This window comes from Somniosus microcephalus, chromosome 6 (genome assembly GCF_052327205.1).
Source record: "Somniosus microcephalus isolate GS21.2 chromosome 6, FLI_Smic_1.0, whole genome shotgun sequence".
Classification (NCBI taxonomy): domain Eukaryota; kingdom Metazoa; phylum Chordata; class Chondrichthyes; order Squaliformes; family Somniosidae; genus Somniosus; species Somniosus microcephalus.
The window spans coordinates 242,339,662-242,362,296 of record NC_140992.1 but is presented as its reverse complement, the minus strand read 5'-3'; the positions used below and the strand labels follow the sequence as shown (position 1 = coordinate 242,362,296).

At 42.4% G+C, this 22,635-nt stretch overlaps 1 protein-coding gene across 1 annotated transcript in view; it reads right to left on the bottom strand.

Annotated features, from left to right (window-relative positions):
* LOC147116585 (ankyrin repeat domain-containing protein 11-like) overlaps positions 1 to 22,635 on the bottom strand; it is a 194,983-nt gene that overhangs the window by 152,884 nt on the left and 19,464 nt on the right. The window contains exon 2 of the mRNA XM_085991651.1: positions 9,277 to 9,348. The gene's annotated coding sequence lies outside the window, so the exon portion shown is untranslated. The remainder of the gene's footprint in view (positions 1 to 9,276; positions 9,349 to 22,635) is intronic.

The following is a 22,635-nucleotide window of genomic DNA, read 5'->3' as shown; positions in this document are numbered from 1 at the left end:
TGATGGGGCGGTCGTTTGCAAGGATAGAGGGATCAAGGGTGGGTTTTTTTTTTTTTGAGGAGAGGGGCGATGATGGCAGATTTGAAGGGGAGAGACACAGTACCTGAGGAGAGGGAACCGTTAACATCAGCTAACACGGGGGTCAGGAAGGGAAGTTGGGCCGTCAGTAGTCTGGTGGAAATAGGGTCGAGGGAGCAGGAGGTAGGTCTCATGGACAAGATGAGCCCGGAGAGGGTTGATGGGAGATAGGAGAGAAACTAGAGAAAGATGCGAGTTCAGGGTTAGGGCAGGAGGGAACCTATGGGGAAATTTTCACCTGCGTGCTCGGCAATGTTCCCTCTAAATTGTTTTTGTTGTGCACGGTCTGTTTATTTCAATGCGCAATCCTTTAAATTGCTGTGCATGCACACTATTTCAAATGGAAAAGCTCGTGAGCAATCTGCAGATCACTGCGCGGCCGCACACAGCTTAGAAGTAACATGGTGTTGGGGGGGGGGGGGGGGGGGGAAGGGAGGGAAACGGCACAGCTGAACGGATGGTTTCAATCTTCGTGCCATAGAAGTCCATGAGCTCCTCGCACCTGTTGGAGGCGAGGATGGAAGAGGCAGGGGTTTAAGAAGACAGTTTGTAGTGGAGAAGAGAAGCCAGGGGTTAGCTTTGCATTCCAGGATGATCCAGGACTAGTGAACAGTTTTGGCAAAGGAGTGCAGGACCCGGTAGTGGTTTATGTGGTCCAGCCCGATCTGGCGATTAATGGTTAAACCAGTTGTCCACCACAGACGTTCAAGTTTGCATCCCTTGGACTTAAGGTAGCGGAGATGAGGGCCATATCAGTGGGACCGACAAGGGGGAGAGAGCGCAATGGTTTTAATAGGGAAAAGGGCATCAAAGGTGGAGGCGAGAGTGTGATTGAGATCAGTAGCTGCAGAAATGTCATGGTGAATGGAGGGCCAAAGGCTAGAGAGTAGGGAATTTGAAAGTGCAGTTGTAAGTGATTTGGGGGGGGGGGGGAGAAAGAGTTTTTTTCCAGGGGCAGACACAGAAGTGCGGTTGGGAGGGGGAAGTGGGTGGAGAGCGATACAAGGAAATGATCAGAGATGGCCTTATCCGTGATTGACATGATGGGAGTAGCGAAGCCAAACTAGATGGCAAGGTCGCGGGATGGGGCGTTTATATGTAGGGAGATATTTAGGGAGGATAGGAGGCTAGTGAACTCAGAAGAGAGAGCATGATGAGTTGAGATGAAGCCTGAAATCACAGAGGATGATAAGTTGCTCGGTACAGAGGCAGAGGGAGAAAAGCAGTGAAGATATCTTAGTGAGAAACTTGCCGTGGTACTTGGGTGGGCGGTAGATAACGAGGATTTTAAATGCAAGATGAGAAGGGTGGAACAAGGTGAGATGCTCAAAAGGAGAAGTTGTTGCCAGAGGAGTCAGGGGACAGACCAAGTTGTGATTTGGTGACGAGGGCTATACTGCCACTATGGCGGTTTGAGCAAGGCAAGTGGTGGAAGGTATAGTCTGGTGGGGAAACTTCATTAAGGGTGAAGATGTCATCACCCCGCAGCCAGTCTCCGTCAAGGCTATGATGTCGATGCAATCATCCACAATAAGCTCATGGATGGCAAGGGCCTTGTTCACAAGTGAACGGACGTTCTGGGAGGGAGATGTGGAGAGGGACAGTGATAGTCAATCTGCTGGCCCAGTCCACAGGGTCCACGCTGGGACCGGGATGGGAAGGTGGTTGGCAAGATTAGCAACCAGCAGACGCGCTGGGCGAGAAGGTAGGATGGGGCAGTTGGGGTTGCTGCTCGTAAGGATGTAACAAAGAGTGCCTTGATGGGCCCTTCGGAGGATGCCAAGAGAGCCACAGAGGGAAGCTGTAGACTTATCCAAGCGGGTCACGACTGGGACAGCAGCAGGAGAGTAGGACGGTCAAGTACTGCTGAAGCGTAGGGAATTGGGAGGGCAGAGTATCCAATAGGGGAGAAGCAGAAGGAGGCATGATGACAGGATTTTTTTGATGAAGTAACAGGGAGGATTGATGAAGGGAATGCAATGGATGTTATCTTCATGGATTTTAGGAAGGTGTTTGACGAAGTACTGCATAGAAGGCTGGTCAACAAAATTGAGGCTTATGGAATAGGTGGGTCAGTGGCAGCTTGGATAAGGAATTGGCTTAAGGACAGAAAACAGAGTTGTGGTAAATGGCTGTTTTTCAGACTGGAGGATGGTAGACAGTGGTGTTCCCCAAGGGTCAGTGCTGGGGCCACAAATGACCTGGATATTGAAATACAGAGCAGAATTTCTAAATTTGCCAATGACACCAAACTTGGGGGTGTGGCAAACAGTGGGGATGATACCAATCGACTGCAACAGGGCATAGAAAGGCTAGCAGAATGGGCAGACAAGCAGCAGATGGAATTTAATACAGAGAAGTGTGATGTGATGCATTTTGGCAGAAGGAACAGGGAGAGGCAATACACACTTAATGGCACAGTTTTAAAGAGTGTGCAGGGACAGGGGGACCTGGAGTTAATGTGCATAAGTCACTGAAGGTGGTGGGACATATTGAGAGAGTGGTTAGCAAAGCATGTGTGATCTTGGGCTTCATAAATAGAGGTATTGAGTATAAAAGTAGAGAATTTCCCACTAGTTGATGGTACAAGGACTAGGGGACACAGGTTTAAGGTTTTGGTTACGAGGTACATGGGGGATGTGAGGAAAAAACTTTTTTTTACACAGCCAGGTGAGGACCTGGCACTCACTGCCAACGGAAGTGGTGGAAGCGGAGACACTCAATGTTTTCAAGGGGAGACTGGATAAGCACTTGAGGGAAATAAACTTGCAGGGCTACGGGGATAGAGCGAGGGAATGGGACTGACTGGATTGCTCTAGAGAGCTGGCACGGACTCGATGGGCCAAATGGCCTCCAGCTGTGCCGTTATGACTATGACTCTATGAGGATAGAGGGGCCTAGGAGAGGAGAAGAAAAAAAGTGAAGAGAAAAGGGAAATAGAAATGAAGGGCTTGGGTCCGGAGCGGCAGCCAAAAACGCACACGCGAATGGACACAGCGAACTTGAGCTACACAGGCATGATTACATGCAAGATTAAGATAGATATGCCCTGATAATAAGCAGGGAAAGGGAGGAGAAAATAGGAGGGAGTCCAGAATTAAAATCAGAGGTACCGTGGTGGGATAAAGTTGCCGCAAGCAGGAGGATGGAGTCAACAACAAACCAACGTCCAGGTTCGGAAACAGGTGTGAAGGGAGAGATAGTCCAGAAGAGCAAAGTTATCCAAAAGCTTACATTACAGACAAAATTAATTGATATTTGGAAAAGTCTGGAGTAATAAATGAAAGTCAGCATGGTTAAAGGCAAACTGTGTTTGACTAACTTGATCAAGTTCTTTGATGAAATAACAGAGTTCATGAGAGTAGTGTGGTTGATGTGCATATGGACTTTCAAAAGGTGTTTGAAAAAGTACCACATAACAGACTTGTTAGCAAACTAAAACTCATGGGATTAAAGGGACAGTGGCAGCATGGATACATAATTGGCTAGGGGGCAGAGAGTAGTGGTGAACTAAAAACAGAAAATGCTGGAAATACTCAGCAAGTCATCGACCTGAAATGTTAACTATGTTTGTGCCTCCACAGATGCTGCCTGACCTGCTGAGTATTTCCAGCAGCCACAGAGTAGTGGCAAATGGTTGGTTTTCAGACTAGGAGGTGGTATACAGTGGTGTTCCCCAGGGGTCGGTATTCGGACCACTGCACTTTTTGATATATAATTAATGATATGGACTTGGGTATACAGGGCATAATGACAAAGCTTACAAATGACACTAAACTCAGAAATATAGTAAACAAATCAGAAAGTAGTAACAGACTTCAGGAGGATATAAACAGACTGAAAAAATTTAAACGCAGAGAAGTGTGAAGTGATACATTTTGGTAGGAAAAATGAGGAGAGGCAATATAAACTAAATGGTACAATTTTTAAAGGGAGCGCAGGAACAGAGAGAACAGAGGATGCATGCACACAAATCTTTGAAGGTGGCAGGACAAGTTGATAAGGCTGTTAAAAAAAAGCATATGGGATCCTTGGCTTTATTAATGGAGGAATAGAGTACAAAAGCAAGGAAGTTATGCTGAACCTTTATAAAAACACTGGTTAGGCTTCAGCTGGAGTATTGTGTTCAATTCTGGACACCACACTTTAGGAAGGATGTCAAGGCCTTGGAGAAGGTGCACAGGAGATTTACTAGATTGATACCAGGGATGAGGGACTTCAATTATGTGGCGAGCCTAGAGAAGCTAGGGTTGTTCTCCTTGGAGCAGAGAAGTTCAAGAGGAGATTTGATGGAGGTGTTCAAAATCATGAATGGTTTTGTTGGAGTAAATAAGGACAAACTGGTTCCAGTGGCAGAAGGGTCGGTAACCAAAGAACACAGATTTAAGGTGATTGACAAAAGAAGTAGGGGTGACATGAGGATTTTTTTTTTTTTTTAAATAAACAGAGCGACTGTTATGATTTGGAATGCACTGCCTGAACAGTTGGTGGAAGCAGGTTCAATAGTTACATTTGAAAAAGAATTGGATAAGTACTTGGAGGAAAAAAATGACAGGACTATGGAGAAAGAGCAGGGGAGTGGAACTAATTGGATAACTCTACCAAAGAGGCAGCACAGGCATGATTGGTCCAATGGCCTCCTTCTGTGCTGTATCATTCTATGATTCTATATGTTTGATATCAGCTATTTAAATCTGCTCAGCCCTGGTCACTATTTAAAAGTTATATTTATCAACCAATCTTGTTTAAATTGGAGAACCTGTTTGAAGCCTTCAGAGAGATACTGTCAAGCGAGATTCCACAGATGGCGAGAAAAAAAGAAAGCGAGCACTATGTAAAAGTGAGTTTAACACGGCACGTGCAAACTATTCTCACTCTAAGACCAAGCTAAGCATATTAACTACTGAAAAAAAAATAACTACATTACTGCTACTACAGTATTCATTTCTTCTTTTACTGTTTAATAAATCTGTTTGTCAGTTAAAGTCAAAGTCTAGTGTAGTGTTATTTTACCACCTTCTGAAGAAAAGAATCACTTGAGTAAAGATGATGGCCCGGAAACACAATGTTCACTATTGTTACCCCTTGAAACTAACCGCAACTTAGGCCTAGACTCTGAAACCTTACCCTGACCGCAACTTCAGGAGTTAGCGCATGCGCATTTTAACGTGGAAATCCTGAAGTTGTGGTCAGTCATTCACGGCTCTGACACTGGCTACATTGTGGCCACCCCCTGGCCGTTCCTGGATCTGTGGCTGTGTAATCAGGGGTTTCTGCACTTGTTGCTAAGCAACGGGGACGCTTGGTCTGTGGCCGGGGTTCCTGCAGCTGTTGCTAAGCAACAGGAAAGCCTGAATTTGTTACTGTGTACAGAGCTCTCGTACCTTTTAACTATAACTCTCTGTAATCCGGACTTTTTGATAAACCGGCACCACGCTGGTCCCGTCGGTGCCAGATAAAAAAAGTTTCCTGTATTGCTGTTAATACCCCATTAAACATTAGACCTTGTTGGATTAGGTGTAACTGAGGTTTAAACAGCACAATGACTGCTAAACAAACATTATGGCCCTGAAAAACTAATTTTAATTTTGAGGAGTGCCAAATTTCTCCATTTTAATAAAAATTACAATTTTAAAAATAACAGTGAACAATCATTCCATACTCATGGGCATTCTAAATATGTATAGACATTCCACATTGACCAGCAGTGTGAGATTTTTTAAATATTTTACAAAGCACTTCACCTGCACTGGCCATGATAACTGTGGGAGAATATTGCTGACCAGGTGTGTGAAGCAGCTACAACAGAGGAAATTGGCATAACAATGACAGGCAGATTCCTACATACCTACTGTAAAATAAGCAGCTTCTGAAGCCAGCAGATAGAAGGACATCTAATGCCCAAGTACATAGGGGAGCCTTAAGCCAACTAGTCCAAATTCCATATGCGCAGGAAACAGTCTGAATGTAAAACATGACATGCACACAATTTTTAAAAAATGGAAGCTTCTTGCTAAAATACACACATGATGCTGTAATGTACAATACCAGCAAATGTGGGTGACCACACTTGATCAGGGTACATATGCTTCAGTAAAAATTTGACTCTGGTTAAAGTGCAGAAGGAACCAGACCTCAGAGAAAATTAAGGGTATGGGAAAGTGGATTATCCCTCGACCCTGATAAATAGTTGTGACTGAAGAACTTAAATCAATGCTGTATTGCTAAATACTAGATAAACACAAAATGGTTTGATTTATTTACTGAACATTCCATGCATTAATTTCAACTTGCCTCATTGCATTTCATGTACATCATGTCATCCAAATGAAAATAGACATTTACTTTTCAAACTGACACCTCCATACCAAAAAATATTCTGAAATATGTAGGCTGTTAATATTAAGCTTGTTGAATTCAGTGGAACATTAATGGAACAGCCTTCGCTCGACATTTTGCTTTTCCTATTTTAAAAGCTTTACAGGTAAATGCAAAGTAATGCCAAATGCTGAAAGCAATTATAATCAGCAGCCGTATTTTATTCATGGCTCTTATCTCACACCTACACACTCATTATTATGCCAGCAATCTGATGTCAAAACCACCAGAAAAATTCTTCACATACATTCGTAACAGAATTAAAGAAGAAAAAGAAATTGGGTTCCTGTACACGACATTATAATATAGGCAATGCAACATTAAGCTACTTTTATCCTTTCAATATATTACACAGGAAACAAACAGCACAATGCAAGTATCAAAACCACAAACCATCTCAATTGAAAACAATATTAAAAGGAATACCAAGATTTTTTCCAAAACTGTTGACTTACACATGAAAGAAAAAAATATTTTTTTATTTACTGCAACAAAATAAATTACTAATGAAAAAGTGGATGATTGTGGAAGAGAACAAAGACAAGCTGTACAAAATGAACCCATAACTTGGGGACCACTTAAAAAGAACTAATTACAGGAAACTTTGGTTTATCCAGAGGTTGTATGTCCGGAAACCTTGATCTAACGGCAGAAATCAGCAGCCATTTTGGTTAGGTTTTTTTTCTTCTCCTAGCATTTTTTTTTCTTCTAGCATTTTTTTTTTTTTTCTTTTTTTTTTTTTTTAAAAACAGTCAGGCTCTGGAAAGCATCTCTGTAGCTTAACAACAGCTTCAGAGACGCTTCCAAGGTACGAGCCGAGTGTTTACAAGCTGTTGCTAAGCAACAGTGTTTGTTGTCAGATACGGAGATGAAAACCTCCTTATCCTTCAACATTAGCGCTGGTCTATCCGGAAGTTTTGATAGATTGGCAGCAGCTCGGTCCCGTCGGTGCCGGATATCGCGAAGTTTCCTGTAGATAGGATTTTTTAGGGATTCCCTAAATGGCTGAGTTGGCTGATCTCAGGTACAGCAGTGGGAGAGCTACAGTTGACCTCAGTCTCTTGTAGTTGGGGAGGGGGAAAATTAGCAAGTACACACCCATTTTGGATTATCCCTCAACCCTGCTAGAACCATGAATGCGTGCATGTCGCGTGAGGGCAAGATCATTCTCAGCTGTGATGTCCTTTCCCCAAGTGGTTGAAAAACCTGCTGATACTTACTGTCCAAGTTCACAGATAAATAATGGCCACATGGACAAATGCTGTGGAAGGCTAGTGGCATCAGTGGAACTGTATCCCAGCAAGGAGCCAATATCTCAGTAGAGATGGGGAGTGAAGTACACTGATGAGAAAGGAGAAAAAAAGATATTCAGGTACGCAAATGCGATACCTGCCTTGGTCTGTTGTTTTGCTCATTGGTGGAAAGACACTATGCATACAAGCAAGCAGGCCAAATATCTTTAGCTAAGCAGCAAGACATAACACTTCATGTCTCCACAGTAGCTGAAATTACCTGAAAAACAGCATTTCCAATCTGTATGCAGTACATCAATAAAGTGAACTTAAAAATGTTTAGATTACCAAAATGTTTTAAATAATTTAAACTTATTATAGCAACTCTAGGGTTAGGTCATCACTGAGCCTTATCCTTGAATATTCCTCTATAAATTGAGCAAAGAACAGAAACAGAAAATAGAACGCACAGAACATGATGTGCTACCGAGTCACTGCAGTGGCCTTGAAGGAAAACATGTTGCAGAAAACTGATCTGCAAGCTTGAATTCATATTTTTTTTAAATTCTTGTTCTGAACAACCAGCAAGTGTCTTTTCGACTTTAGACCTTTCATATAGAGTATAATTATACTATGATGAACCAGCACATAGGTTCCATAAATCGAACAGAACTCCGCATTCGTCTACATTATTTTTCCACGTAACTTCAGAACACCACTACAACGAAAAATCATGTTGTCAATTTGTACAGAATAAGCCTACCTGTGCTGCCATACTTGGGAGATCATGCCATGGGGACAGCAAGACAGAAACCACTCGTCAACAATTCAGTGAAGCAGGTGTCTCCGATACATGCTTCTCCTTATATTCTGTTTCTTGTCAAATATTGTTCTTTTTTAAACAAAAGATTTGAAAAGAAACAGTCTGTCAGGTGTGCCGTTTATGAGGCTCTACAGTTCCATTCAACAGTCGATCAGTGTGTTCCGCCTAATAGTCAATCAGTGCACTCCCCACTCCAATGGAGTCTCAATTATCTGCCAATTTCCATTGTCCACCATGGGCTCCGCTCCATTATGTGCACCCATAATGACCAGGTATGCTTAATTCAGTTACAGAACTGGAGCACTTACACAATTTCAACTACTGCATCTTTCAGCATCCATCAACATCAAGTGGCTAGCAGCTCAGCTCTTTTCTTAAGTGTTACATCTCACAGGTTAACACCTCAAATATCAATTTATACAGAATGTGGTGCAAAATCCACAGACTGAAGGGAAATACGCATATTAGTATGAAAAGTTTGCCACCATCAAGTCCCCTCCAAAAGGGAAAAACTGGAGAACCAAATTCTTTCTTAAAGAATTTGCGGGATAAATGTGGCTCTGGGTCACGAATAGCTTTCAACGTTTCAAGGCTATAACTGGAGTTTTAGACATGATGCAGAACCAAACTATTTTTTACAACAAATCTAAGAGATTTTCAAAGCCTCTAATCAATTCCACTCCATGTACTATCTGTGGAAAAAACTGTGGAAGGACCAAGAGTTGGACATAATAAAAATAAAGAAAAATTCACAGCAGTCCTTACCGATTCCATAGCTCTCCACCACGGCATGTATTTGTTCCAATAGAGGTCTGCACCAGCTTTGATGTCAGTGCTCTGAAATGATGTTAAGAAAAACCTAGTTAGTTATTAGCAGAGTACAGCCGAAATAAGGTCTAACCAACTTAAATGGCACATACAGCTCAGAACACAAACTATAAAAACAGAAGCATCATTCATCAGTGTTGCCACTTCTGTGAAGCAGAATTTTTATACCTAAGTTTAGATCAACTTCCGTGCACGCATCATAGTTGCGTTTTGAAATGCATCATACACATCGTTACACATCAGGTCAAACTACGGCAATTCATTCTAACCTATGAACAGCAATGTTTGAAAGCATATCCTGTGAACTGTGCAATGGCATCAACTACCATTTCTCAGGTTTACCAGAATCTCCAGGACCAATGCAGTCTACTGGATTCTAATTACTGCAACATTCTGCACAGGAATTCCTACAAAGCCATTGTCCAGATTAGGCTGAAGACTTAGTTGTTACACCATTGAAAGGCATTCCCACTCCCCCGCCCCCCACAACCCCCAACCACACCAGCTTTTTCCTCTGCTTTTCAAATGCTGATTTGTGCTGGGTGAGATTCCACAGTGATCCAACAGCCTTCTGATACCTCACCCAAGTGACGATTCTTTGTGCAAAACTGGAGGTCTGTTCAACTATAGATGACATCACAGCCAAGCCCAATCCTGTTCTCACCCAATATCCACAAGCACACACTTTCCAGCAAAGGTCATCGGATAGCAATCAAAAATGGACACCCTGACCCTTGAAAAGGGGTTTATCACAGGCAGGCATTTTAACATGCCAGAAGCTGACATTGAGTAAAACATGGTCTAATAATAACCCTTTCCCTTTATATCTAAATCACAGGTATTTTCATCATCAATATCCACTATGAAAGTGTGCACACGAAGTTGACAGAAGTCAGTCTCCTGGAAGTGCTTTGCAGAATGACCGCTGAACTTCCAGCCCAGAAATTGTTTCTGCACTGAAAATCCCAATTGGGCTTAACACCACTTTCTGATGGGACCACAAACTTGAAGTAAAACCCATTCCCTTATATCAAATAAGCAGTTCAAAATTGTCCTACTGCAGGAATAAGCTATATTTCATTAACTTTTAAAAACAGGATGAAAAAAGTTATTTGCATTTTACTTCCCCTTTAAACCTTCTAAAATCCTATACACAATTGCCTCAAGGCAACTGACAGCAGCCGACTCCTAGGTTTTTCCCAATGCTACAAACCCAAAACATGACACGGTGTGTGTGGCACCTTATTGTAGGAAACTTCTAATTGTGTGTAAATTTTCACGCTCTCCTAAAATATGTACGAGCATATGTATGCCTACACGTTTGCCTCATTAAAATAACACTTTCTTTGATTCCCCTCCCCTAACATTTATCTATGCCACAGTTAATGACAGTGACTCAAAACTTTTCATCCCTCTGAAAGAGAAAAATAAGCACCAAGGATCTGCTCTGCGTCTTCAATGGCAAAGCAAAGACCATAACCCGCCAATGAGGAGAATCAGGGCCAGGAAACACTACGTAGCAAAGAACTTCTATGCTTTACAACAAGTACTAGTCATCGTTGGCCGGCACAGGTAGTTAATAGGATTTTGATAGCAAGTTTTTTACTTTAAGTTCAAGGAGGAAATTGCATACCAAGACCCAGATCAACAAAGTAGCAGATTTCTTACTATATCATTTATAAAGCAGTTCCTGCCTCAGTCAAATCATGCCTACGGGAAGAGATAACCATGCAAGTTTGGCAGGGAAACATGTCTATTTTCACATTTCACATGGTCTGTGCCCATTTCCCTCTGTGGGAAAACCTTGAAATTTCCCCCACCTTTGACCTTCGGGATGGTTGCATTTGCCATGATGGCAGTCTTTCATCCTTGTCCCACATTTTGGGAAGGGATTTGGTTTGATCTTCTGCTTCTTTAAAGTGCACTTTGATTACTGTCAATAGTTCTGGTTGCCATGCTACAAGGGGAAATGTGTAAGCATTGAAGACAAAAGGAACAAGAATTATTGAGAGTGTAAGGAGCATGACCCATGATAAAATGTTGAAAAGCTATAGCCTAGAAAAAAGATGGTTAAGGGAGATCTCACTGAAGTGTATAAAATATTAAATGGCTTAAATATAAATACTGAATATTGCTTTAAAATAAGGCAAGATAATATGACCAGAGATCATAAATGTAAATTGGTGAAAAAGAGTTACCAGAAGCAACAACTTCAAGCAAAGTGTGATAAATGCCCAAAATAATGTGTCAAGCATATATAGTATATATACAGATATTAGGACATTCAAAACACTGAATATTAGAGGGATAGGCTTCAAAGAACTGTATGGTCTTTTATGGTCCCTGACTTTGTGATCTCAGTCTTATTAAAATGAAGTTTCCTTCACCATGCCACTGTGTTCAGACCACCCACAGGGGTCTTTAACTGAACTTAGTCTGTGTGATTCTTCGGGGAATTTGGCACAGAGAAACTAATCAAGTCTGCAGATTGGAAGGTACTGCATTTTTAAATTTCTGATTGTGCCTCTTTTTATAGCTCATTAGTCTACCTTCTTTCAGAGACTATTTTTACTCACGGTTGTTCAGATAAATGTACAGTCTATTTATTTTTAATGGCAGTTATATCCTTGCTTCTGTGGATACTTTCAAATAATATACAGTAAAATTAGACAATTTGGTCTGTTGCCTCAAGAACATTATACCTGACATATATTGATCCTGGTGCCTCAAGTACACCTCAACATTTGAATCCAGGAGTTGGACTGAATGCAGATTTTAATTTACACTGCTGAGAATCAGTATTACTGTATTGGACTGCAAGCATTTAACTCCACCGCCACCCTCCCCAACACAACAGCAATGTCCCGGGTACGCGAGCAAAACTTGGTAGAAGCAAAATCAGTCTAGAGTTTATTGCCTTTGAATTATACCTGGAATTAAAATCTACCCTAGTGATGGGTAGACTTTAAGGTAAGACCAGTTTGGAGCACAGGATTTCTCCCACATTCATATCACTCAGTGCAGATCAGATTTAAGCATATATCTGCCCAAGCTGCCACTGAACAGTACCATCCTAAACTTGGAAACTGTTTTATCGCTGAAAAGAAACCCAACTACCTTTGCGTCACTAAAACTTAGGAGACAAGAGCCACAGAAGACTACAAACATCCCAAACTCTTTAGTGATATGTAGATGAACATTTTGTCAGGTCTGCAAGAGGAATTTTATTTATCAACGCAAACATCAATGATCTAGTTTGATGAATTCAATTCACAAGATAAATGTTCTCCCAATAGCTGAGTGAGAAATTACATCCCATGGTCTGTTACCGAACCATTTGGTCCAGTCCTGCATCTATGCGAAGATAGCTGATTAGAGTCAGGGTATTAGTAACAAAGCTACAATAACCGCAACCTCTCTTTGCTTCGGTTAATGGGGGAGGGGGAAAGAGAGAGAAAGCATTTCTGTTCATATTTAATTTCCAATGACTCCTGCTGCATATAGAGACTGAATTTTACAGCACAGAAGGAAGCTGTTAAGCCTGTGCCAGCTCGCCAAAAGAGCTATCCATTTAGTCCCATTGTCCTGCATGCTCCTCATCCCTTCTAAATTTCTCTTTCAAATATTTATCTGCTTACCTTTTAAAAGCAATTACAGACTCGGTTTTCACCACTATCCCCAAGAGGATGCTTCATGTCCCTACAACACTGCAGAAATGTTTCCCGAGGACGTTTTTCTTTCTTCTGGTGACTATCTTAACTTTACAATTGGAGGGCATAAGTTTAACAACCAATGGAAATGTTTTTTTCTTATTTATCTTATCAAACCGCCTCATAATTTTGAGCACTTATATCAGTTCTCAACCTTCTTTGCTCAACTGAAGAGAGCCCAATTTCTCTACTTTCTTCGAAAACTTCTCATCCCTGGTATCATCTTAGTGAATCTCTTCTGCACCCTGTCCATGGCCTTGACATCCTTCCTAAAGTAAACCACCCTAAACTGGACACACTATTCTAACTGTAGCCTAGCCAATGATATGTATAGGTGTAGCATTACCACTTTACCTCTGTACTTTATATCCCTCTTTATAAAACTTAAGATCGCCATAGCTAAACAAGAGTTCAATACATAGGGTGATGATACGATTGGATTAAGATGTCACAACCCCACAGCTCTGAATATAATTTCCGATATTGTCCGAGTTCACAAAAAAAGCCACTTGCCCAAAGTACTGGAGAGCTGCTATCACCCATGGATCTGTCTCTCTATTCTCAGGAGACCAGTATCAGGAGCGAAATAAACAAATTAAAAATGATCCACTTCAACTCATTAAAATAGTAAAAACAGGAAAAATATATCAAAGTCACAAATAAGTTAGTATCTTTCTCACAGGTGGAATAACTGGGCTCTACTGTTGCAACTGTACATTGTTTTATATTTATATAAGAAACTTAATTTAAAAAGTCAAATCATTTACTTCACAACAGCTAGGAATTGGAGAGGATGTTTTAAAACATTCCATGACTTAATGGCATTTATATTTACAGAGAGAAGTCCATTGTCTTCACCCCATGATCAACCTTCTCTTCCCTACTTCAATACCTCATCTGTTCTGTTGTCCGATCGCAGCCCTGCCTCCGATGTAGTTTCTTTTCTTTCCAGTTTTGAAGAAGGGTCCAACCCGAAACGTCAACTCAAATTTCTCTCCACGGATGTTGCCTGACCTGCTGAGTTTTTCCAGCATTTTCTGTTGTTATTTCTTATGAATAATTAGATGTGTGCCAATCAAATCAAAAGTTGAGGTTAAGTCACATTGAGATTACTTAAAAAGCTTATTAGGAAGAATCTATTAAAATAATTCTAGGCTTAGCTTCCCATTGCCAATATCAATGCCCAAAATGTTAACATTAATTAGACCTCCCTTCCCCTAGAGATCAACTCGCCCCCCCCTCCTTCACATATTTGCAATACTTAGGATCAACAAAGTACATTGAACTCAAAGATCTTCACTGTAAGTAACTGCAAGTACAACATAATGCACCTTTAATATGCTGTAACTCAAGAAAGTATGAAGTCTACTAAAGTCAAAAAAAGCTTCATATATCTGTTTTAAAAAACTGTCAGCCTATTTGCAGCCAAATACACTTTTCAAAATTGGCAACAGGAAACTGGCAGATTTATAGTCATTACATTGAGTGCAACGTATCCAAGTTTGCTAACGATACAAAGTTAGGTGGGAAAGTAAGCTGTGAGGAGGACGCCAAGAGGTCGCAATGGGATATAGACCAGTTAAGTGAGTGGGCAAGAATATGGCAGATGTAATATAATGTGGAGAAATGTGATGGGTGAAGTCATCCACTTTGGTTGGAAAAATAGAAAAGCAGAACATTTTTTAAACTTAATTTAATTTGTTCCTGGGATGTCGGCGGCACTGGCAAGGCCAGCATTTATTCCCCATCCTTAATTGCCCTCGAGAAGGTGGTGGTGAGAGACTGGGAAATGTTGGTATTGAGAGGTACCTGAGAGTCCTTGTACACAAATCACAAAGCAATTAGGAAAGCAAATGGTATGTTAGCCTTTATTACAAAGGGATTGGAGTACAAGAGTCTTGCTGCAATTATAAAGGGACTTGGCGAAACCACACCTGGAGTACTGTGTACAGTTTTGGTTTCCTTACCCAAGGATATATTTGCCTTGGAGGGGATGCTAAGTTCACCAGATTGATTCCTGGGATGAGGGGATTGTCCCGTGAGGAGAGATTGAGTAGACTAGGCCTATATTCCCTAGAGCTCAGAAAAATTAGAGGTGATCTCATTGAAACATATAGGTTCGGAATTTGCGGTCAGCAGTAAAGCAAAGGCATTCGCCGCTGACCCCAAAGAAAGCTGCCCACAGAGATCTTGTGATCTCTGTGGCGAGAAGTTTGCCTTTTGAGACATGCAATTGAGATCAGTGCAGTATAGTGGAGATCTCATTGCGTGATCTGCTGTGACATCAACAAGCTGCCGAAGCATCCAATCTCCATGCAAAATTTTCAAAGTGAAGAAGTTGCTTTTATTCTGACTTTTTAAAATGTTAGAGAGCAAGATAAAGACTGGGGTTCTCACATGGGGAAAAGGTAAACCTGAAATAAATATGAACAAACTTAAAAAATATATATTTTTTTTAATTCAAGTTTCTTAAAAATTGTAATTTTTATTATGAGAGAAGTCTGACATGCCACAAAATTAAAATTCGTTTTTTCTGGGCCAAAATGTTTGTTTAGCCGTTAATATGCCAGGATCACTTGGATCCAGACGTCATTACAGCTTTGGTCCAAACATGGACAAAAGAGCTGAATTCCAGAGGTGAGGTGAAAGTGACTGCCCTTGACATCAAGGCAGCATTTGACCGAGTGTGGCATCAAGGAGCCCTAGTAAAACTGAAGTCAATGGGAATCAGGGGGGAAACGCTCCACTGGCTGGAGTCATGCCTAGCACAAAGGAAGATGGTTATGGTTGTTGAAGCTTAATCATCTCAGCCCCAAGACATTGCTGCAGGAGTTCCTCAGATCAGTGTCTGAGGCACAACCATCTTCAGCTGCTTCATCAATGAATGACCTTCCTTCTAACATAAGATCAGAAATGGGGATGTTCGCTGATGATTGCACAGTGTTCAGTTCCATTCGCAACTCCTCAGATAATGAAACAGTCCACGCCCAAATGCAGCAAGACATCGATGACATTCAGGCTTGAGCTGATTAAGTGGCAGGTAACATTCGCGCCACACAAGTACCAGGCAATGACTATCTAGAACAAATGAGAGTCTAACCACCGCCCCTTGACATTCAACGGCATTACCATCACCGAAACCCCCACCATTAACATCCTGGGGGTCACCACTGACCAGAAACTTACCTGGACCAGCCATATAAATACTGTGGCTACAAGAGCAGGTCAAAGGCCGGGTATTCTGACACGAGTGTCTCACCTCCTCATGCCCCAAAGCCTTTCCACCATCTAAATGGCACAAGTCAGGAGTGTGATGGAATACTCTCCACTTGTCTGGATGAATGCAGCTCCAACAACACTCAAGAAGCTCGACACCATCCAGGACAAAGCAGCGCGCTTGATTAGCACCCCATCCACCACCTTAAACATTCATTCCCTGCACCTCCGGCGCACCGTGACTGCAGTGTGTACCATCTACAAGATGCACTGCAGCAACTCGCCATGGCTTCTTCAGCAGCACCTCCCAAATAACTCGAGACCTCTACCACCTAGAAGGACAAGGGCAGCAGGTGCATGGGAACATCACCACCTCCAAGTTCCCCTCCAAGTCACACACCATCCTGACTTGGAAATATATCGCCTTTCCTTCATCGTCGCTGGGTCAAAATCCTGGAACTCCCTCCCTAACAGCACTGTGGGAGTACCTTCACCACACAGACTGCAGCGGTTCAAGACAGCAGCTCACCACCACCTTCTCAAGGGCAATTAGGGATGGGCAATAAATGCTGGCCTTGCCAGAGACACGTACCTCCCAGTAACGAATATAAAAAAAACCCAGTTACACCTAATTCAACATGGTCTAGCTTTTAAACGGGGTATTTAACAGTGATATTACTTTGGAAAAGCCCAAGTTTTCCAGTTTCTCTGATTACACGGATTGCCGGCTATCGGGGGGCCCCACAGCGCAGCCTGCGTCGGAGTAGTGAATGACTGACCGCAACTTCAGGTTTTCCGCATTATGATGCACATGTGCTACATCCTGAATCGTAGAAATTTACAGCACAGAAGGAGGCCATTCGGCCCATCTTGTTCGTGCCGGCCGACAAAGAGCTATCCACCCTAATCCCACTTTCCAGCACTTGGTCCGTAGCCTTGTAGGTTATGGCACTTCAAGTGCATATCCAAGTACTTTTTAAATGCGATGAGGTTTTCTGTCTCTACCACCCTTTCAGGCAGCGAGTTCCAGACTCCCACCACTCTCTGGGTGAAAAAAATTCTCCTCAAATCCCCTCTAAACCTCCGACCAATTACTTTAAATCTATGGCCCCTGGTTATTGACGCTTCTGTTCAGGGAAATAGGTCCTTCCTGTCCACTCTATCTAGGCCCCTCATAATTTTATACACCTCAATTAGGTCTCCCCTCAGCCTCCTCTGTTCCAAAAAAACAACCCAAGCCTATCTAATCTTTCCTCATAGCTAAAATTCCCTAGCCCAGGCAACATCCTCGTAAATCTCCTCTGCACCCCCTCTAGTGCAATCACATCCTGCCTGTAATGTGGTGACCAGAACTGCACGCAGTATTCTAGTTGTGGTCAGTTTCAAAGGGGTAATAATGGCGAACGCTCTTCATTCGCTGTCATTAACCACCGCAAGTTCCGGGCCATAAAATGCTTAAGGGGCTTGACAGGGATGATGCTGGGAGGAATCCCCTGGCTGGTGATTCAAGAACTCAGGGTCACAGTCTCAGAATAAGGGGTCGGCCATTTAGGGCTGAGATGAGGAGACCTCAAAGGGTTGTCAATCTTTGGAATTCTCTACCCCAGAGGGCTGCGGATGCTCAGTCGTTGAGTATGCTCAAGACAGAGATCGATAGATTTCTGGATACTAAAGGGAACCAAGGGATATGGGGATAGTGCGGGAAGGTAGAGTCGAGGTAGATCAGCCAAGATCTTATTGAATGGCGGAGCAGGCTCGAAAGACCTACTCCTATTTCTTATTATGTAAAGTAGTTTCTACAGCAATGCGATAAAACTGCACATGTACAAGGTATTTTAAAGTTGCAGAACAGCAACTTTTTCTGGGGCCAGTACCTTTCCCAATGGCTGGGGGAAAGTCTGTGCAGGTCAAAAACAGAAAAAGTCTTTTACTGGTCTATTGGATAGACACAAGTGCTTCAGACATTCAGACCATTGATAACAAAACAGCAAACTGCCTAAGGGCCAAAATCAATTTTTCTGGTGCTTCACACTATCTTGCTGATATTACCAGTTTGCCATCAACAGTAACTGAACAGTGTAAATGGGCTATTCTCAAGGCTACGAATTTACAGTTGTCATGGAAAAATTGATGGCATTATGGAGTAAAGTCCAAAACACGAGCATAAATTCCAGAATCTCATGCATTAAAAATGTCACTCTAAACCAATGATCCTGTTTATCTGCCTACAGAAGTCATTTCACTTTAAAAACATTAATTGCGTATAGCACAAGACAGTTCGATATGTAAGGAACTATATATAAATGTAATTATACAACATTTGTGTGAAATCATATTTTTAAGATGAGATGCTGTACCAATGAAGCTCAACAGAAGCAAGGAACAGCACCCCATCTTTCGATTAGGCACTTTGCAATCTCCCAGACTCAACATCGAGTTCAACAATTTCAGATCAGAACCGTTGCTCCCATTTTTTTGGACAGCAGGTGCTGTTAATGATTCTGCTGTTGCCATTTACAGCTTCTCTAAACCCATCTTTTTGGTTCTTTACTTGTCCCATTACCACCCCCTTTTGCCTTGCATCATCAGCCCTTTTGTCATTTAATCTCTCCTGCTGTCCACCCCATCACAGATCTTGTGTTCTTGCCTCCCCTCCAACCCCCTTTCCCCACCTCTGTACTTGCTTAAAAACTGTTACATTTTTAGATTTTTCCAGTTCTGACAAAAACGTCACACATAGACACATAGAAGATAGGAGCAGGAGTAGGCCATTCGGCCCTTCGAGCCTGCTCCGCCATTCAATGAGATCATGGCTGATCATCCAAATTCAGTACCCTGTCCCTGCCTTCTCCCCATATCCCTTGATCCCTTTAGCCTAAGAAATATATCCAACTCTTTTTGAATATATTTAATGAACTGGCCTCCACCGCCCTCTGTGGCAGAGAATTCCACAGGTTCACCACTCTCTGGGTGAAGAAATTCCTCCTCATTTCAGTCCTAAATGGCTTACCCCTTATCCTTAGACTATGACCCCTGGTTCTGGACTCCCCGGCCATCATAAACATCCTTCCTGCATCTAGTCTGTCCAGGCCTGACAGAATTTTATAGGTTTCGATGAGATCCCCTCTCAATCTTCTAAACTCCAGTGAGTATAAGCCCAATCGACACAATCTCTCCTCATACGTCATTCCTGCCATCCCAGGTATCAGTCTGGTGAATCTTCGCTGAAATGTTAACTGTTTCGCACTACACAGATGCTGCCTGACCTGAGTATTTAGAGCATTTTCTGCTTTTACCTGTGTGACATAAATCAGTCATGCAGGCCGCGACAGGTTGGGGAGAGAGATCTAGCATTAAGAATTGAGGAACATGCTCCAACCCAGGGGATCAAGGTTAAATCTGTTTTGGCATTGGTAAAGATAGCCAATGGGTAGTGATGCATGACTTGAAGGATCTATATCTCCACGTGCTGAATAAATAATTTCCTTAGCATCTACAGAGGTCTCCTGGAAGGTTATCTGGAAACGCATGAATGTATGCTTCCTTTGAGATCGTCTGGGCATCCTTCCTGAATCATTGCAAAAGGTCACACAGACTTAGTTGCAGTTTTAAAGACAAAATAAACCCTTTACAATACAAACTATTATAGCAGTAGCTGATATTTTATAACTTTTGCACTATTGCAAATTGATAACATGATATAGAAAATGTATTTTCCACATTCTAACATGTAGTTTTGTTTGAATTGCAATTTAATTTAAAGCTTGAAATTATACACTGAGTCATGAGACAAACTAGTAGATTTAACAACAGAACAGTGATAGTGGGAGTGTGACTGGTGTTATGGACCAGAGAATGCATTCAAACACATGTTCACTCCACTGTGCTCCCACACAGAAAGCTTCATTGCGCAGGCTTTCACAAACTGTCTCCAAACGTACACCCACTCAGGCACATTTTAGTTTTAGTTGGCAGATCACTTTTACCATCTACGGGTTGTGGAACTTTCATTTCAAACCTTGAACCTCCATTTCTCATTCTGTCTTGTTTCCGACAAAAAGGCTGTTATTATACCAGAATAAAACTGCAACCTTTATTTAAACCCTCACAGCAGCAAGAAGTCAAAAACTGGTAGTTTAGGTCTGTAAATGGCAGCAAGTGATGATGTTCATATTACACATGCCTTGTGATCAGAATCAGATCAGTCACGATCTCACTGAATGGCAGAACAAGCTCGAGGGGCTCAATGGCCTACTCCTGTTCCCATGTTCCCAATGCATTGCTCACAGGTGGCGATACTTTGTCCCTGACTCAAGCCTGCCCGTCTGGCTATACTTCCTCCACAGAACTGCTGTTGAGGAGGCATAGCCCTCCTCATCAAATCACACCTTGGTCTCTTCTCTTACTCGTCTAGCAACTTCTGCTCCAGGAGCGCCTCGCCTTACACCGACTCTCCTTTAAATTCTTCATTCTTTAACAAGCCTCCAAGTTCCATCCGGAGTTTCTCCAAGTAATAACCCCTCCTTTCCTCCCTCAGCCACTGCACGGAGTGGTTCCTTATCCTTGGTGATTTTAACGGCCAGCTCAACTCACCTTGCCCTCTTTCAGCTGATTTCACTGCCCTCCCGAAACCTTTCCCTCCATATAACCTCGTACATGACCACCCGTTGACCTTGGCATCTCATGTAGCCACACTACTGCTATGGTCTCGATCACTGACAACATCCTTGTATCCCTCACCAGCCACACATCCCCTTTTCCTTCTGCATCCGCTCTTTGAACAAAAAGCTCTCCCTCAAGTCATTTACCATTACACTTTTAAACTCCCAAGCCTTTGGCCTTCCATTCACCACAATATTTTTTACACTTGTCGATACGCTCAATCACCTCCACCTTTAATGTCCTTGTTCCCAGTAAAATCTTTGTACTTTCTCCCATCCTCATCATTCCCACAATATCGCCCTCATCTTGGCTCCCCCACTACCGAGGGATGTAGACAAGATCATATCTGGTATACAACTGGCTGAGCCACCCATTACCAGATCTGGCTGAACCACAAGCACTCGGGACTCCTCTGCCAAAACCACCCACTACTCCAGTCAGTGTCACTCAGAGTCTGGCTGTAACTGAGCCGAGAGGTGGAAGCTGTAACTGCAAGAATGGTGCTGACACTGAGCTACTGGGACATCCGCGGGTTGGCATAGCCAATCCACTTGCTTTTGGGATATTACTAAGGAGGTGGATGCTGACAAAATATCGGTAGAAGTGGAAAAGGTAGAAGCAAAGGGGTGAAAACTGACAGACAGGATGTACTAGAAAGGCTGGGTATGCTTAGAGTGGATAAGTCACCTGGTCCAGATGGCTTGCATCCCAGGTTGCTAAGGGAATTGGGGGAGGAGATAGTGGAAGGGCTTGCCATCGTTTTCCAATCTTCCCTAGATGCGGGGGAGGTGCCTGAGGATTGGAAAGTGGCAAATATGACACCATTGTTCAAGAAAGGGTGCAAGGACAATCCTAGTAACTACAGGTCGGTTCAGTTTAACATCAGCGGTGGGTAAAGTTTCAGAAACAATAATAAAGGAAAAAATTAACAGGCACTTGGAGGCGTTTAAGCTAATTAAGGAGAGCCAACACGGATTTGTAAAAGGCAGATCGTGTTTGACTAATCTAATTGAATTTTTGATGAAGTAACAGGGAGGATTGATGAAGGGAATGCAATGGATGTTGTCTACATGGATTTTAGGAAAGCGTTTGACAAAGTACAGCATAGAAGGCTGGTTAACAAAATTGAGGCTCATGGAATAAGTGGGTCAGTGGCAGCTTGGATAAGGAATTGGCTTAAGGACAGAAAACAGCGAGTTCTGGTAAATGGCTGTTTCTCAGACTGGAGGATGGTAGGCAGTGGTGTTCACTGCTTTTTTTTGATATATGTATATATAAATGACCTGGATATTGGAATACAGAGTAGAATTTCTAAATTTGCCAATAACACCAAACTTGGGGGTGTGGCAAACAGTGAGGATGATACCAATTGACTGCAACAGGACATAAAAAGGCTGACAGAATGGGCAGACAAGTGTCAGATGGAATTTAATACAGAGAACTGTGAGGTGATGCATTTTGGCAGAAGGAACAGGGAGAGGCAATACACACTTAATGGCACAGTTTTAAAGAGTGTGCAGGGACAGAGGGACCTGGAGTTAATGTGCATAGGACCCTGAAAGTGGCAGGACATATTGAGAGAGTGGTTAGCAAAGCATATGGGATCTTGGACTTCATAAATAGAGGTATTGAGTACAAAAGTGGAGAAGTTATGCTGAACCTTTATAAAGCACTGGTTAGGCCACAACTGGAGTATTGCATCCAGTTC